Source organism: Micromys minutus, assembly GCF_963924665.1.
Source record: "Micromys minutus genome assembly, chromosome: 13".
In the NCBI taxonomy this organism is placed as follows: domain Eukaryota; kingdom Metazoa; phylum Chordata; class Mammalia; order Rodentia; family Muridae; genus Micromys; species Micromys minutus.
The window spans coordinates 21,870,935-21,881,473 of NC_137982.1; the positions used below are offsets into that span (position 1 = coordinate 21,870,935).

Here is a 10,539-nt window from a genome sequence, read left to right on the forward strand (position 1 = left end):
ATACATACATGAAAAAAATTATTTCAGCAAAGTATATCAGATAGAAAAGTATATCTGACAAAACATTTCATAGTTTTTATGTGTGTTTCTTACTGATTCAGTTCAGAGGTTATTCATAAATCCTATTTTGAAGCTTAAAAGGCAGGCAAAGGTAAAAATGATAAATGTGTCCACTGTTGACATGTTAGTGATGTACATAAAAAAGAGTATTAAATTTCACAAACTTTTTTTCTGCACTGGCTTTTTGTGGGATGATATACATTTTTAATGAAATAAAATAAAATCAGAAACATACTTTGTTTGGTGGTTTGCATTTTGTTGATTTTATGAGATAACATTCTTAAAGGAACAATAACTCAATAAGGAATAAGTAGCTTTAATTGTGATGAGCAAAAGTTGTCTGTAAAAAGGAATGAGGGAGGAGAGACAACAGAAGAGGGACATTCATGTGATGTGCAGAAAGATGTATTCCAAGATGACTGTTGTCTTTTTTCTTTTTAATTTACCTATATTTTATTGATACTTTACTTAAGTACATTTCAGTTGTTCTCCCCTTTCCCACTTTCCCCTTCAGAAACCCACATCCCATCTTCCCTTCCCGTTTCTATGCAGGAGCTCCTCTACTCACCCACCCACTCCCACATCCCTTCCCTGGTACTCCCTTTCACTGGGACATTGACCCAGCAAGGCCTCTGCTACATATGCTGCTAAAGTCATAGCATCTCCCATCTCTACTTTTGGGCTGGTGGTTTAGTCCCTGAGAATTTGGGGGTGGGGGTGGTCTAGTTGGTTAATATTATTTTTCTTCCTATCAATTGCAAACCCTTTCATCTCCTTCAGTCTTTTCTCTAACTCATTCACTGGGATCCTGTGTTCAGTCTTATAGTTGGCTGTGAGCATCTGTCTATTTATTTGTCAGGTTCTGGGAGAGACTCTCAGGAGACAGCTATATTAGGCTTCAGTCAGCAAGCACTTCTTGGCATTCACAATGTCTGGTCTTGGTGTCTGCATAAGAGATGGATCTCCAGGTAAGGCCATCTCTGGATGGCCTTTACTTCAGTCTCTGCTTCAAAATTTGTCTCTGTATTTCGTCACTTGAGTATTTTATCCCCCTTCTTAGAAGGACTGAAGCATCTACACTTTGGTCTTTCTTTTTCTTGAGTTTCAAGTGGTCTGTAAATTGTATCTTGTGTATTTCAAGCTTCTGGGATAATATACACTTATCAGTGAGTACATACCATGTGTGTTCTTTTGGGACTGGGTTACCTCACTCAGGATAATTGATACTTTCTAGTTCTATCCATTTGCCTTAGAATTTCATAAAGTCATTGTTTGAATAGCTGAGTGAACACTATTGTGTAAATTTGCCACATTTTCTGTATCCAGTCTTCTGTTAAAGGACATCTGGGTCTTTCCAACATCTGGCTATTATAAATAGGGCTCCTAGGAACATGGTGGAGTATGTGTCTTTGTTGTATGTTGGAGAGTCTTTTGGGTGTATCTCCAGGAGTGCTATAGCTGGGTCCTTAGGTAATACTGTGTCCAATTTTCTGAGGAAATTTTGGATACCTTTTATCAATAATTCATCACAAACCTTTAGAAACAAACTTCTACCCTATAAGATTCTAAAATCCTCTTCCTGAACACCTAAATATGTCATTAATGTCATCAATTAATTTATCCATTTTACATCTCAATATCTGCTCCTTCTCCCCCCAGTCTCCTGTCTTTCACCATTCTACAGTTCCTCCATCCATAACCCCTCTTTCTCTGAGAAGACACAGGTACCTCCACTTGGCAATATCACCCTATTTTGGCACATCAAGCCTTAGTAGGACAAGGTGGATCCTCTCCTAAAGACACCAGACATGGCAGCCACGCTAAATGAATGCAATCTTCAGGCAACAGCCCAGCTCCAGCTGTTGGGTGATCTGCAAGTCGACCAACCTGCATATCTGCTACATATGGGCAGAGGGCTTAAGTCTAGCTCATACTCACCCTTTGATTGGTGCTTCTGTTTCTGAGAACTTTCAAGGGTCCAGTCTAGTTGACTTACTTAGTCTTTCTCTGGAGTCCTTATCATCTTTGGATTCCTGAATCCTTCCTCCAACTCTTCTGGAAGACTTTCCAGACTTCATCTAATGTTTAGCTGTGGATCTTCGCATTTGTTTCCATTGGCTGTTGAGTGGAGACTCTCAGAGGACAGTTATACTAGGTTCCTATCCGCAAGCAAAACAGACTAATATTAATAGTGTCAGGGATTGGTTCTTGCCTATGAAATGAGTCTTAATTTGGGCCAGTCATTGGCTAGAAATTATTTTTCATCTTTGTTCCTGCATATATTATAAGCAGGACACCTTTTGGGTTGAAGGTTTTGTGAGTGGGTTGCTGTCCTCTACTTCCATTGGGAGTTTTGCCTAGCTACATGAGGTGGATGCTACAGGATTCATATTCTCCTGTGCTATGAGTCTCAGCTAGGGTCACCCCCATATAGTTCCAGGGGCCACCCCCATGCGAGGTATCTGGCCTACCCAGCACATTGCTTATTTCTCTTTTCTCTCTCTTATTTTCCCTACATCAGAATCCCCCATCCTGTTCCCAACATCATCCCTTCTCCAGCCCAGTACCCTTCCTCTATTTACATCCAGTATCTGTTTAATTTCTCCATCTGAGAAATATTCAAGCGTCTTTCCCTGGTCCCTCCTTGGCTTTGTTGCTTTGGGTCTGTAGATCATAGTATGGGTATCCTATGTTTTGGCTAATATATACTAGCAAGTGAATACATACCATATATGTTCTTTTTGATCTGGGTTACTACACTCAGGATGGTATTTTCTAGTTCCATACATTTGCATTCAAAATTTATGATGCCCTTGATTTTAATAGCTGAGTACTATTTCACTGTGTAATTTAACTATGTTTTCTTTATTCATTCTTCAGCTGAGGGAGATCTGGATTACTTTCATTTTTGGCCTATTACAAATAAAGCTTCTATGTACATAGTTGAGCAAGAGTCCTCATGAGATGGTGGAATATTTTGTGGGTATATGCTAAGGAATATTATAGCTGGATCATCAAGCAGAACTATTCCCGATTTTCTGAGGAACTGACGATTTTATTTCCAGAGTATTTGTATAACTTTGCACTCCAACCAGTTATAGATGAGAGTTCCCTTGTTCTTCATCCTCTGCAGCATGTGCTGTACTTTGAGGTTTTGATTGTAGCCATTCTGTTGGTTTAAGATGAAACTTCAGAGTCACTATGATTTACAATTCCTTGATTACTAAAGATATTAAACATTCCTTAAGTGCTTTTTTTTCCAATTAGAGATCTCTCTGTTGAGAATTCTCTGTTTACTTCTTTATTTGGCTTGTTATGGCATTGGTGTTTAACTTCTTGAGTTCATTATTTATTTGGGAAATAAGCCCTTTGTCAGATGTAGGATTGTGAAGATCTTTCCCTATCCTGAAAGCTGATGTAATAGCCAAACAGCTGTGTCCATTTTCTTAAAGATATATTTAAGGACCAGTTTATTAATTTTTGATCTTAGTGCCTCAGCTATGGGTGTTCTCTTCAGGAAGTTTTTTTTTTTTTTCTTTTTGGGTACCAATAAGTTCAAGGCTATCCCCCACTTTCTGTTCCATTAGAGTTCATACATCTGGTTTTCATTGATGTCTTTGATCCACTTGGACCACAGTTTTTTACAGGATAAAAAATATGAACGTTTGCATTCTTCCACATACAGACATCCAGTTGGGCTAGCACTCTTTTTTTTCTACTGTATGATATTTGGCTTCTTGGTCAACAACCAACTGCACATAGGTGTACAAGTTTATTTCTTGGCCTTTGATTCAATTTCAATGACCAACCTGTCATTTTCTATACCAATACCAGTAAATTTTTATTACTATTGCTCTGTAGATCTTACAATTAGGAATGTCATACCTCCAGAACTTCTTTTATTGCACAGGATCATTTAGCTATCTTGGGTTTTATTGTTTTTCCATATGAATTTGAGAATTGTTCTTTCAAGTTCTGTAAAGGATTTTGTTCAAATATTAATGGAAACTGCATTGACTCTAGATTGCTATGGTAAGATTGTTATTTCTAATATGTGACTTTTACCAATCCATAAACATGGGACATATTTCCGTCTTCAGACAACTTTCATTGATTTCTTTCTTCAAAGGCTTAAATTTCTCATGATACAAGACTTTCACTTGCTTGGTTAAAGTTACACCAAGATATTTTATTTTATTATTCACAACTATTATGAAATATACTGTACCCCTAACTTCTTTCTCAGCCTGTTTGTCATTTTTATAAAGGAGGTCTACTGATTTATTTGCATTAAGGTTATATCCAGCCGCTTTGCTGAAGGTGTGCATCAACTGTAGGAGTTCCCTGGTTAAATTTTTCAGGTCATTTATCTATACTATTATATCATCTGCGGTTAGTGATAATTGGACCCTTCTTTTTTAATTTGTATCTGCTTGATCACTTTTAGTTGTTTTTTTGCACTAGCTAGGACTTCAAGTAATATATTGAAGAATGCAAACAGATTCATATTTATCATCCTGATCAAAACTCACATACAGATGGATCAAAAACCTTGATGTAAACCAGACATATTCAATTTGATAGAACAGAAAGTAGGGAATTGCCTTGAACTTATTGGTATGGGAGACAAATTCCTCAACAGAACACCTGTAACTCAGGCACTGATACCAACAATTAACAAATAGGATGTCATGAAGTGAGATAGTAAGCAGTGTTGTCTTGTCCCTGATTTTAGTGAAATTATTTTATGTTAAATTACATTATATTTAATGTTGGTTACTGGCTTTCTGTATATTGCCTTTGTTATGTTTAATTATAGGCATTGTATTCCAAGTTTCTCTAAGACTTTCAACATGAAAAAGCTTTGAATTTTGTCAGAAGGTTTTTCAGCCTCTAATAAGATGGTAACATGGATTTATTCTTTGTTTATATGGTGGATTACCTTGATGAATTTTTATATACTGAATCATTTCTGCATCTCTGAGATAAAGTCTAGTTGACCATGGTGGTTACTGTTTATTTTATGTTCTAAGATTCATTTTACGCATACTTTACTGAATATTTTTGCATCAATTTTCATAAAACGAATTGATCTGAAATTCCTCCTTTGTTGAGTCTTTGTGTGTCTTGAACATTTTCAGGTCTTGAACAAATTTTATTCATTTTTTCACCTATTTGATTATATTTTTATTTCTTTATATTTATTCATTTCTTCTGTAAGAAAGAAATTCTACATGTTTGATTGTATTTTCCCATATTTCTTTACGGGATTTATTCATGTTCTATTAAAGGCCTTATGATATTAATAAGAATCAATCAAATGTCATTTTCTTATGATTTAGGTATGTTAGGATACTAAGGACTTGCTGTAGTTGGATAGATGGATTCTGGTGGTTTCATACTGCACTGGCTTTTGTTGATTGTGTTCTTAGCTTTCCTTTAGCTATCTGGTTGTTCCTACTGGCCTGACATTCCCTGGTGGCAGCATACCTGCAAGAATGTAGGCAGATCTCATACACTTTCATGACTTCAGGTTTCTGGTTTCCTGGGGGAGCAGGCTGGCCTTCAGGGATGCAGATGTAGCTGATGGTCCCTGATGTTTGCAGAGAGCTCTTTGTTCTGTGAAGGAGCAGACATCCAAGGATGCCTTGTGGTCCAAGAAATGAAGGACAGAACAGGTAGGTCATGGAACTCTTCCTCAATGGGTTTGCCCAGAAGGCTGGCAGGTAGGAAATTGAAAAAAGGGCAATTACCTTGTGTCGCTGTTTCCTGCAAGCATCTGGGGTATTGGTTATAGGTGTGTACCAGAAGATGGAGCACAGAGGGGACAGAGCAGCCCTCATGAGATACTATGCTTGCTAAGTACTCAGCAGGCAGGGAATCTGCCTCCTTTTCTGATAGAGTCAAGTTCCACCCAAAAAGTCATTCATTTTAACTGTTTCTTAATATCTACTTATCAGTGGCTAGAATCAGGTAGCTATAAACTGGAGGTTAATTATTGCCCATGAGTACAAGGAGGAGGTTCACATGTGGGAAACAAAGGCCAATAAAGAAAACAAAGCATAAATGTTACCATGCTGGTTATCTTGAAAGACAAGCAGAGTGGGCTGGGATTTGTGCAAGCCGAGAGACTATGTTTAATGAACACATTCCAGCAATTCTTATGTGGACTTGAAATTCTGCTTTGTTTTGTCTCCTTGGTGCTGTTTATTAAGATGAGTTTATTTGGACAATGTGATATTGAACTTTATATGTTTATCATCAATATCTTAAGCACATACAACACTGGGTCAGCAACTCTATTCTTCAAGAAAACCATTTATACTTTTAATCACATAAGTAAATAAAATTGGTTAAAGAAATAAAAACAATGGACCACTACTCTACATATATTTACTTAAAAAATAAAGATATCAGCCCATATTTTAATAATTTTTGGACAAGAAATTTTCTTTACCAAACATATTAAACATTAAACATATTAAAATAAAACAGGTAAATGTTTGAATCCACGATATCTCTAAAATTAAGTATGTTATTAATTTTCTCTTTTATATGCACTAATTATATTTCAACTTAATATAAAACCTTTCTTATATAACTTTATTTTGTCATTTAGATCATTCAAATTTCAGCTTGTCTAACAAGCTGATTGTTAATTGTTAATAATTATAACAGAAATTATACCTTTCTGAAAATTAAAATAACCCAAGTCCTGCCTATGTCTATTTATTGCTCAGCCTTCCATATTTTTACTTTTAATAGTACCAGGTCATAGGATATTAAGCTTAATTTCCATAATAGCAACCAAATCATATTTTTTCTCTTTGTAAGTTTGAAATACTAAATAATATAGAAATTTGTAACAAGATAATCCACAGTGTATTTCTAGGGTTGATAATTTTTTATTGTTTATGGATACAGTTTCAAATAAGTAGTCAGTTTTGCCTTTTATAATCTATGTAACAACTAAAACTGGACTCTAAATAGCTTCTTCTGGGTCTTATAAGGGGTGGCTCAGTGAGTAAGGCCTGAGAACCGGAGTGAATCAGGCAGGAGTGGAAGGAGTGGCCTGACACCTGGGACTCTACTCTGACCTCTGCATATACTATGACACAGGTTCCACATACATCATACAGGCACACACAAGTAGACAAACACAGAAATGCAAACACACTTATACATCCACATATATAAGAAATGCATAAAAGACAAATTTTCACACATTTGTAGTTTTAACTACAGACATTTGGACAGCTCTGCAGATTAGTATTTGAAACTCAGGTATTACCTTTACTTGAACTGAAATGTAGCTACAGCTCACTGTAATTGTGTACTCTGAAAATCTGCTCTTAAACAATAAATCTGAAACACTACATGAAAAATAAAATTCTCATAAGAATTTCTAGTTAAATGAATACTGGAATTGCACATAAACCTATACTCCTCTCAAAAGCAAAAACATTTATACTCTCATATATAACACTCACATATACCACACAAACACACGCACACACACACACACAGACACACACACACACACACACACACCATATGCAAAGACTTAATATTCAAATATTCAGGTTTCCAAATTATACCTTAACCACAGCAAATTAAACATTATTAATATAAATATTTTTTAAAAATCCACTGTGCTGGAATTTTTTTAATAACCACTTGATCTGTTTTTCTGAGTTTGAATTGCAATAGTGCGAGGTGTTGTTTATTTGTCGCGCTGTTGAGGACTGATCCTAGGACACTGCACAAGACGGAGGTCTGTACTACTGAGCACCACTCCACTATCAGCTAATTATTTGACCTACCATCACTCTTCTGTGTTTTCTTTTAAGTCTGGCAACCGAGTTTAGGATTTTTACGTTGTTGAAATGACCTTAGAAGGCTCTGTCACTGAACAGGTAACAGAGTAAAATCCTCAGAGTCCTTTCTTTAAAATTAAGAGAAAAAGAATAGGAAGGAAGGGACTATTCTAAAAACTTCTTTCCTTGTGGCTTAAAGTCTCTCTCTCTTCCTTTGCCACCTCAGAACCGTCCTCAGCCTCCTAAGCCTCCTGCCTATTCCATCAAATTTGCTTCTTCCATTTCTACCACCAACTCTGCCTCTGAAACCTCCTCTGCCCCCACCTTGACCAACAAAGCAACCTTCATCCTTAGGTTTGGCATAGTAAAAGGTAACTTTGTTTCCATTGATTTCTCCATCTTTTATGGCCTCATTGGCATCTTCCTCACCATTAAACTCTACAAAATCAAACCCTTCAGAAGAACTAGTTTCTTGATCAGGGACTATTTTTGCAAGAACCAAGCTCTCAAATGATTCTTTTATGGTCTCTTAAGTGGTATCCTCAGAAAGACCTTGACAAACAGTTTTGGATGGCTGAATTCTTGTATTAGGTGATCCCCTGGGTTTTTTCAACTCCAGTCAAATTGTTCTGCCCTCAATTTTCTCAATTTTAATTTTAATACAGGAATTTAGAGCTTCTTTAGCATTGTCAAATGAAGCAAATTCTATAAATGCATACACTTTATATTTGCCCTGTGGGTTCTGTGGCACTTCAAAAAGAAGTTGCTTTTTCATATACTTCCTTGAAGAGTTTCTTGTTTCACACAGTTGAAAAACTTCTTTAAAACCAAAGTCTTTGATTCACCACTCCAGGTACTATTCGATCCAGCTCTCTCTCTCTCTCTCTCTCTCTCTCTCTCTCTCTCTCTCTCTCTCTCTCTCTCTCTCTCTCTCTCTCTTCCTTGTTCTTTTCTCTAGAATAATATAGTGAAACAGATCACTCATCAATTTCTGCCTTCTGCATATACCCTTCTATGAATTCCTTCTCAGTGATGTTGAAAGAGAGTTTTTTGGCTAAAAAGTGTTTTTGCAGCTCAAACTTTCTTACTTCCTCTTGCTTTTGTTTGTCCTAGTTTAATTTCATCCCCAAACACTTTTAAAGACCAATGAGCTCCAAGGCCTTTTCTAGGTCTTCAGCTGACTCAAAGTCCACATCATCACATTTCCTATTTAAATCAGCTCTGACATCCATAACAGCAAGAGCATGTTTAGCAAAATGTTCACTGATGGCAACTTTTAATTCAGAAACAGACTTGTTTGGATTAAGGTTTCCAGTGAACAAATTGAAAGGTATTGTTGGTTCTGATCCTTCTACTTTCTGTTTTTTGGCTTCAGGGTCTTCTTTCTGCTTGGTCATCGTTTTCTTCTATTTTCCAGGAGCTGCTTTAGCACATTCTTTCTCCTCTTCTTCATTCTCTTCATAATCATCATCTTCATCTTCATCCTATTCCTCCTCCTCATCATCCTCAACCACACACTTGGCTTTCACAGGAACAATTTTTGAAGGAGTAACTTCTTTTCCAGAGTTATCTTTCTCCTCCTCCTCCTCCTCATTTTCTTCATCATTGTTGCCATTCTCTTCCTCATCCTCATACTCTGAGGTAGAAGCAGAAGAGCTGCTTTTGATGGCTTCACTCGTTTTACTACCGGTGGTTCAAATTCATCTTCTTCTTCCTGGTCATCATCATCCTCACCACTGTCATCTTCATTCTCTTCATCTTCATCCTCATCCCTGCCTTCTTTCTCAGCACTCTTACCAATCTTAACCCTCTTGGCTGGAGGGACAGCTCCCCTTTCACCAGGAGTTGGTACCAATGCTTTGCTTGTGAGGCTCCCTTTTTACCAGGCTGGCAAAACAGCTTTCTTGGCTCCCTTTTTGCCTGGAGTAACAGTTGCTTTCTTAGCTGGTGAGGGAACTGCAGCCTTTTTTTTTTTTTTTTTTTTTTTTTTTTTTTGGTAGATCAACCACCTTCTTTGCTGAAGTTGTGGTAGCCTTTTTGCCTTTTTTTCTGAGTGGTGACAACCTCCTCTACTCTACTGCTGTCATCTTTTCATCTTCTGATATTTCTTCATCCTCACTATCTTCTTTCACCTCCTCTGAGGAAGGAGCCATTTTCTTGGACTCCTGGGTTTTTCTGGCCTTTGTGAGTTTCACCATGATGGTCCATTATGATGGCAGTGTGTGTAAAGAGCGAACAGCTCAGAAGAGCTGAGGGGAACTCACGAGAAGTCGACTGTAGCCTTAAACCTACATTCTAAAGGCAGATTCAGGAAGTTTTACTAAAAAAATCAGAAAATTGAAATTTACTTTCTTAAGACTTAATATTCACCTGTTTAAATAAGGCTTAACAAAATACTCAAGAAAGCCAGGTTGAAGGAAGAAAAGCGTGGTTTGACAAAGTTTCAGCTCAGGATGAACTTACTCCACCACTATGGGCCGGAGGAAAGTCATGCTGACATGCTTCTGGCAGCATGGAACTGAAAATTCTGCTTTCTGACAGAAGAATATGGGGAATCAGAAGGAATCCAAGCACATGTCCATTTCAAGTGACAATAGTTCCTTCTATTAGCCCCACTTCCTCCCTGAGCATTCACCTAGCAGGTCATCACTGGGGAAACCCT

The 10,539-nt window shown here is 37.2% G+C and overlaps 1 pseudogene across 1 annotated transcript; it reads right to left on the reverse strand.

Moving 5' to 3' along the window:
• Nucleotides 1–8,070: 8,070 nt before the first annotated feature.
• Nucleotides 8,071–10,075, reverse strand: LOC308429163 (annotated as a pseudogene). The gene is made up of 2 exons: nucleotides 9,513–10,075; nucleotides 8,071–8,749 (listed from the first exon to the last, which is right to left on the reverse strand). The product of its transcript is annotated as an uncharacterized misc_RNA (transcript).
• Between the last annotated feature and the right edge of the window lie 464 nt (nucleotides 10,076–10,539).